Below are 7,734 nucleotides of genomic sequence, written 5' to 3' on the forward strand. Positions count from 1 at the left end.
AATAACAGTAAAAATACAGATGCATGCAAAATAATTTGATACGACACACTTCTACATGAACAGCTGAACAGAAGAACACTCACCTTTTTCCAGAAGAGTCGGTGCTACAGAAGCAGTGCAAGGTTACATAGTGAAAACACATTTACTGCAATAGCAGTCAAATCCAGTTGGTGTCTTCATTCTCAGTGAACAATAAAATGCTGAGCCTGAAACTTAACACTTTGTTGCTGAGTACCGCTTCCAAGTCCTAACTAGGAATGGGGTAACAAACACAAGCTTCTCTATGACAACAAGCTAATTTGGATGTGTCTTAGGACATGAATGCTGCAAAGTTATTTCTCATTTGACTGCATATACTGCCCCAAGAGCACCAACCTATTTTTCTGTGTTTGCGGGTTTTTTTCATATTCCCCCCCCCAGCTGATGCATGATACATATGGATCCATGGATTTGGCAGCATAAACAAGACTGGTCATTTTACTGCCACTCACTAGAGAAGTGTATTTCTGAGGCATTCCTCATCATAATATCAATGCATTAGACCACAGTAATGCTAGAGAAAACGATCATTAAGCTGTATACAAAATTAAATTCTAGAAATTCCTTTACTCCTCATTTTCCAAATCACTAGTTATTTTATAGAATTGCCACATTTTGACTGACGTTTTCTAGGTATGCTTTCTGTTCATTTTAAGAAATTTTCATCAAAAGTGCTTTGGGCTTTTTTCAGTCTTTTACAAGCAAAGTGAAAACACACTTTCCAATTCTGAAAAATAAATAAATAAATCAGACTTTATTTGTACAGCCCTCCTGCCAAAAAAGCTGGCAGCAAATTTGGCAACAAAACAGACCTCACTGAAGCACTTTTGAGTGGGACAGTAAAAACTGGGGTTGACCAGTCTCAATTTTAAACCTGTGACTACTGACCATGGACACTGCATTTTGCACAAGTTTTTTCTGCAAATCCCAGTTCCGCAGTTAGCCCCAAGCAGACATCTACAGCTGTGCAGAACTCAGGACTGAAATGAACAGCTGTATACAAAAAAATAAACAAGACATTTGCAAACTCAGACTAGAAACTTCAAAAGACTACACTTGAACATGTATAAAACGCCAAACTGCTGCAATTAAGTTATTACTAGTACTACAGAATTGGAAAATGTCTTCACAAGAATGGTTACATTGCATCTTATCCTACAGCATCAGATTACAGAATTCATAGACCTCCAAGCTTACTCCCCACAAATCACACAAGTCTACTTCATTTCTCTTTTTCTGCAGGGTTTTTCTTTCCAATATGCAGAAACTTACATAAAAGTACATTAGAAGTGCCATGTTTGGATACCAGACATGTCACATTCACTGACAGTCAGATGTCAGAAATCACCACAGTTAAGATAGCACTAGCCTGTCAGCTACTTGCTGTAGCACTGCAGTCTGCCCTTGCAACTTAGTTTGGTTAGCCCAGGATCAATACATAGACATTATTGGGTTTTTTTTAAAAAAAAAAAAAAATTAAATGTAGCACCAGAACTGTGAGTGAGGTTAAAACAAGTTAGAGTTTAAATCCCCAAACTGCCTCTGAATGGAAAATATTTAACTCATTCTAAACTGCTCGGAGTTCTTAACTCTTGTTACATTTCACCACACTATTAAAAGATGGCACTATCTTAAGAGATTTCCTCAATATATCATGTCCAAACTGAGTTCTCCTGGGTGGACGGCCATTGTTAAAAAAAAAAGTAGAACTGAAAGAAATACTAAAAGTAGGCATTGAGTTGAATTCAATGTCCATTTGTATTTCTCATGTCCAGAAACAAAGGTCACTTGGAGTTTTTCACTCCAAGCTTTAGCACAGTCCACAGTATCCATGCCATTTGGAACAGCAGAGGCATGGGACTTCCATTTTTCCAGTAAGAAACTCTTAGAAAGATCAAAACCCCCTGCAATCTTCTTGCTTTTGGATTCATTTTCCCAACAGAAGTTTAAAGTAATTTCTGCACACAGGTTTCTCTCTACTTCTCTCATTTTTTCACTGATGTCTCCATGCATTAATATAAGAGAAGAATCCTAAGGATATAAACCTACTATGTCTTCCCTCTTCAACTCACTGACTGAACCAGGACACCTGTATACTTATCAGATTGACCCGTGGGACATTGTGGTTGAACCATTTGCTCTGCTACAGATTTTGATGACATCCTTAGCAACTCAGTGTCTCAGCTCCCACCTATAAAACCTGACTGATGCATTAAGGCAAATACAACAAAGGTTCTGAGGCCACAATAACCAGACATGATATAAATACCAAGCAGAGCTCTGGGTTAGAACAGCAGTAACTCACACCTTCTGCTCTGCCAGCAAACCTATTTCTAAATTATACTAGCAAACTCTTCTATAGGAATCATTCTCTCTTTTTCCCTTCCTTAATTCAATACAGTAATACTAACAAAGAGATACCATTGCTGGTACAACCATACCTACAGATGGAGTCAATGAAAACACTTTCACTCACACACCTAAACTAAGCTATCAGTTTAATGTAAGTTTATCTTGCTAAATATTGTATTTGACAACAGGATAGGGAGTTTTCCAAATATGTAAGTAAACAGGCCTTCTATTAGCATGCTTCTGAAAAAAACATTTTTGTGGACATTAACTGTTGGATTAGAATGGTAAGTGATAAGTGGGTAGCATAAAGAGATTTTACACTGTCTGTAAGGAGAGCAAACTTCTGCAAGTTATGCCAAAAACTAATTTTCTTTGTCTCTCATTCCCTTCTACATGATCTTACAGACTCAATCTCTCTGTCTCCAAGGAAATCCTTTCAAAGAAAGAGCTGTGGACCACTCCTTTTCCATCCACTGTTGGTCACTCTTCTTCTACTTATCTATTGCCAACGTTTCTAATGGGAAAACATACTCAGGATTTTGATGCTGAAATCGCGGATGTTGCAACAAAATGAATAGCAGATCCAAAATACATTTTCCCACTTCACTAGAAGCCATGCTTTCCAACACACTGCTAGCACAGAAGGTTAGCATGCAATCCAAAACTTAGCCTTCTCTTGCTGCACAGGCAATGAGACGTAGCATCTGCTGATGCAGGAGACGATATTTGTGCTAACTGACAAAATTAAGGTATTCCAGGAAACAGAAGACTAAAAAAAGCACTCCTAGAAAGCAAATTCACTAACAAATATGAGCGGTATCAACAGAGACAATGACATAATTTGTTCTTGACATTACACTTCAGAAATTAGCAAAATAGTCAAAATACCTATGAAGATTGATTCATAAGGGGTTGTGTACCAAAACAGGATAGTTTTTGCTTCCTGGAAAAGGATCCCTGTTTCAATTAAGGCCACTTCCAGGGTTTAAAGCACCTAATTTAATCCTTGTCTGCACAAGAAAATCTGTGTCATTTAGCCAAGCAGTACTTGGACGGCTTTACATAAACTAAAAAGAAAACCTTTATGAACATGCTCCTAACATTCATCAAGTATTTGCTTAAATCAGTTTGGCACATAGCAATCATTTACTGAGGTACCTTCTTTTTAGCATGCCTCTGCAAGTTCATTAGCTTAACCTATCAATTTAAAATTCAACTTCTTAAGTGGTCCAGTGTCTCATAGTTGAAGTCTTAGGAATGACAAAAAGTTATTGCAGGTAAGCAGTTACCTCCAATCAGCCGCTCTGCAACATTTCTTCATACATATATTCCTTCCCTCTTGCGTACCAAGAGAAATTATTTTTGTCAAGGTAGCTTGCTCCATGGCAAGAGGGGTTAAAGCATGCATACAAGCACTCACTGTAGCACAGATGATAAGGTATAACTTGCCAGTCATGGCAAACCTTCAATCTCAGAAATGCAGAACTTGCAATGCCACTACTGCCACGAGACAGAAAACTACAACAGCTCACCTGCTCCAAACTGAACTTAAGAGCCAGCAAAGACATCAAAGTACCTACCTGTGAGCAATATGGGGTATTGGGGTCTGAAGTCCTCCCTAAGCCTGCACACCTATTTCTTGCTCATACTACAAAGCATAAAGCAGGCAGTACGAAGTCCTGAGGTTCCCCGCATTAGGGGTTTCTAACTCATTTAAACAGTGGAAAAGTTGATTCACCCCTGAGCACTGAATTCCAGTTTCAAACACGCAAAGTATCTGGCTGCCAAAACCCTAGACTGCACAAGAAAGGGCTGAGATACAGCATGTCACCCTTACAGGCACTTCAATCCATACTCCACATTTTGGTAACACCATCAGTCGTTTAACCTACAGACTTAGCATATTTTCACATCTCAGGGAAGGAGTTCAGAAGTTCATACAACAAAATATCTGAAATTTAGTATACTTGAAGTCAACTTTTGATTGAAACAGTATGATCAGCTTCCTAATTTTCCCCCTTTTTGTTGCAGTGTATTTCTAGTTTTTACAGAGTTTTCAAATAAAGCATTTACACTAATTATTACACAATGCTGACTCACATGAGAAACATGCTAGAGCACAGCTGAAGGACGTGGTGGATACTATTAACTCTTAAACAAAATGAGCTGAACAAATGCATTTACTCATGCTGCTAAACAATGGTTTAACAGCCGAGGCCTCTGTACTGACAGTACTTTATACATTTAACACAGTAGCTGCAACAGCGGATGCATTCATCTCCATAAGACACCATATGTTTTGAAAAGAAACCTTAGATAAGAATCAAGACAATTTATCTACCTCCCACAGCCTAACAGGGATTGAAATGACTTCTCCTCTGTAATATTTTTTGAGAAAGAATAAACAAATTAATTTCTGCACTTGAAATACATGAATATACTTTTGCTCTTCAACAACAAGCAACATAATTGTATTGCAGCACCTCTCCAAAATGAATGGTACCAAAGAAAATTACTTGACTTTAGGGATACCTGTAACTGTAATATTACCTAGCCAGACAGACGGAACTGTTCAGAAGGTCGATAAACTGAACTGTCGCAGAAAGGAACGATTGCATTTTTTCAAAATTTTACCTTTTCCCTTCAGCTGGAAGTCTCCTCTTACCTTCTGCTTCAGTAATCAACACACAGCTGCCACACTGCCCAACTTAGCCTGCCAGCTGCTCAGACCACAACCTTTTTACAGTACCTTGCAAGGTAATGTAACTAAAGTAAGAATGATCCTCCCTCTGTTCTTTTCACCCCCACAACACCCTATTCTTTCTTGCTGGATGATCTGAAATCCCCATTTTTACTATCTACTCAGATACTTCTAATCTTATCCATTTGACCCACAGTTTGCCCCACTCTACACACATGCCCTATAACTACCATAAAAAAATTGGGTTTTCTAGCATTTACTATGAGGAAGCGTGTTTTATATAGACAAATTTTCAAAATACTAATAATTCACCTTTATTTCCCTTGCCGTGCTGTTTCATGGTTTTCTTCCTCCTAAAAAGCTTGAATCACACCTACTGTTATTTTACATCACTGTGAGAACAATGAACAGATTCACCCATTCTCCTAAACTACTGTCACACAGCAGTTTATCAGGAAGTCTTTCTAGTTTGCCTCCTATGCATAATGGAGTATTTATTTGCATCCTCTGAGACGAAGTGATTAGATAGCAGAAGACAAGGCAACAGGCCCTGAAACCTGCAGTCAGAATCTCTTAAACCGGAACACATATCACTCAGCCTGCTGGCTTCCTCATCTGAGGCTGAGATGAAGGCTCATTAGAGCTGCAGTGTTATTTCTTTCCTTCCCTGCTGCAGAAGAGCTCCTAAAACTCTGCAGGAGCTTATCTTACCCAGAGATGAGGAAAAGCTTATGCAGAAGGCATGCAGTTCTTCAGAGACAGTTATACTGGGGGAGGCCAATTGCTTGTTAATCAAAAGCCTCTTATCTGGAACCACCTGGACCTTTATGCTGTTCTAAAATGAGATCTAGGAATCCCAGCCAGACTACTTCACATATGCGGAGGTTCTCTACAGCGTAGCAGGGCAGAAACATACTGTCAGGGAGAGGTTGGTAACATCCATTCCTGGGCACAGTCTGCACTTGGATCAGCTTAAGCTAATCAGAGATGTCTGGGAGCAGTTTCCTATTAAAATGAGATCCATATGAAAGGTAAAAAAAACCAACAACAACAACAAAAACCAAACAAAAGACAACAATGCTAGATCAGAAAGTATTCAAGAATACTGTCACTTACAGAATACTCTTTCTAAGTGAGGACAGAAGGGATTTGATCTTATGTTGAAATACATTTTCCAGGGAAAAAAAAAAGGCATGTTGGCAGAATGCCAATGATCCTGCCCATCTGCATAATTACTGTACTGGCATTAGGAGATTTCACCATTCCTTCAAACAGAAAGCAATACTCTAAATACACTGGAGCAAACAGATGAAGCACAGATTGTTTACAGAGCAACAACAAACCCAGGTTATGACGTATTTTCTTTGGAAGAGTAGGGGTTGCACTTTATATTTAGTTATACAATAAAGTTCTGCAGGGTCTACTGCAGCTGCCCTGCAACTGATACTGAAAAGAAGTTAGGATACAGTTTGGAAGAGATGCTGTACTAGACAGCATTAGTGTTTTAATTAGTTAGAATGGCAGTTTTAAGGCTGACACCTATGAAGAAGTGAATGAAGGTGAAGCAGCTATATTTGGAAAGGCACCTTCTGAACACGGTGTTTGCTTCCACTGCCAACTAAAGCAGAGAAGAGTCCGATCTGCTAAGCTCCCCGCTACCAGCGGCACAGAGCTTTTGGTTGCTAGCTCAGCTCAGTCTGTTCTCATGCAAACAAGGGACCAGAGAACCTTTCTTTTGCCTTACGAGTAAGTTGGAGACAGTTAATTTGCTATCACTATTTTCTGTTGCAGCCTTCCTTATAAGCTGCAACACACAAAAAAAGAAAAATACCACATGGCAGTGGGAACCGACTAGAAGGGCTGGAGACCAGCCGGGTAGAATAACACGTATTTGCTAAGAGGAAAAGGGAGCCTCAATGTTGCAAAGTATATATACCGAAAACTAGAGGAACAAAAAAGGAGAAACGGTTTAAAAATAAATTTCCCAGTCATAAAGATAAGAAAGCTTTAATACACCACGGGGTCAAAAAGCCCTCCAAAAAGCAACGCCTGCCCTCGCCCTGCAAACGAATCAATGAAAGGAGCTGCGCCAGCAGAAGTAACACGTACAGATCCTCACTTTTGGGGCTGACAGTTGCAGAGTTTCCGTCTACCTGCAGGCGGGCGGCTGCTGCTCCTTCGCATGCATTTAAAGACTTAAAAAAATAATAATTACGTTGTCTTCCATCCTGCGTAGCGCAACCCACACCGTCCCCACGGTCTCTCCCCGGGGGAGCGCTGCCGGCCGGGTGAAACCAAGAGCCCTCCCCGTGCGGCTAGCTCACCCACCGACCCCGCCGAGGGCAGCCCCCCCCGCCATAAGCCCACGCCGTTCACTTCGGCCGGAGAGGGGGAAGCCCTGAACCTGACCCCGGCCTCTGGGAAACAGGAATCACCGCCCCCAGGACAGGCTCCGCCGCGTCCCTCAGGGCAGGCGGGAAAACGGCCGGCTACCGCCGCCCACCCCGTCCCCCTCACCCCGCGGGTCCGCCCCTCACACCGCCACCGTCCCTCACACACCCCCCCCGGGGGCTGCTCCTCACACCGGCGCCGCTTCCCCCCGCCGGCGCCGCCTCCCCTCAGACCACCACCACCGATCCTGT

The 7,734-nt window shown here is 41.2% G+C and overlaps 1 protein-coding gene across 3 annotated transcripts in view; it reads right to left on the reverse strand.

The window, feature by feature from the left end:
• Positions 1-295, reverse strand: part of GALNT11 (polypeptide N-acetylgalactosaminyltransferase 11) — a 45,699-nt gene extending 45,404 nt beyond the window's left edge. For all 3 annotated transcript variants that reach the window (XM_010586129.1, XM_010586120.1, XM_010586138.1), the window contains exon 1: positions 84-295. The gene's annotated coding sequence lies outside the window, so the exon portion shown is untranslated. The remainder of the gene's footprint in view (positions 1-83) is intronic.
• Between the last annotated feature and the right edge of the window lie 7,439 nt (positions 296-7,734).

The sequence above is a fragment of the Haliaeetus leucocephalus genome, unplaced genomic scaffold (assembly GCF_000737465.1).
Source record: "Haliaeetus leucocephalus isolate CR32 unplaced genomic scaffold, Haliaeetus_leucocephalus-4.0 Scaffold0, whole genome shotgun sequence".
NCBI lineage: Eukaryota > Metazoa > Chordata > Aves > Accipitriformes > Accipitridae > Haliaeetus > Haliaeetus leucocephalus.